The sequence below is a fragment of the Mastomys coucha genome, unplaced genomic scaffold (assembly GCF_008632895.1).
Source record: "Mastomys coucha isolate ucsf_1 unplaced genomic scaffold, UCSF_Mcou_1 pScaffold22, whole genome shotgun sequence".
In the NCBI taxonomy this organism is placed as follows: Eukaryota; Metazoa; Chordata; class Mammalia; order Rodentia; family Muridae; genus Mastomys; species Mastomys coucha.
Genome location: NW_022196905.1, coordinates 204,573,281 through 204,573,535, shown reverse-complemented (window position 1 = coordinate 204,573,535; position 255 = coordinate 204,573,281).

Sequence of the window (255 nt, the reverse complement as noted above, 5' to 3'; positions counted from 1 at the left end):
TGTGATCTCCCCAATACCTAGAGACCATGTGATCTCCCCAACACCTAGAGACCATGTGATCTCCCCAATACCTAGAGGCCATGTGATCTCCCCAACACCTAGAGACCATGTGATCTCCCAGACCACAAGAGAAATGTTTCATAGAGTCTGTGAAAACCCTGCTGATACTCAAATGGTAACTTATTGTCTTTGTTGCAAGGGGCAATTCTGTTTTCGAAAAGCTATCCTTGTGGAAAGAAGCAAATTAAAGCGATA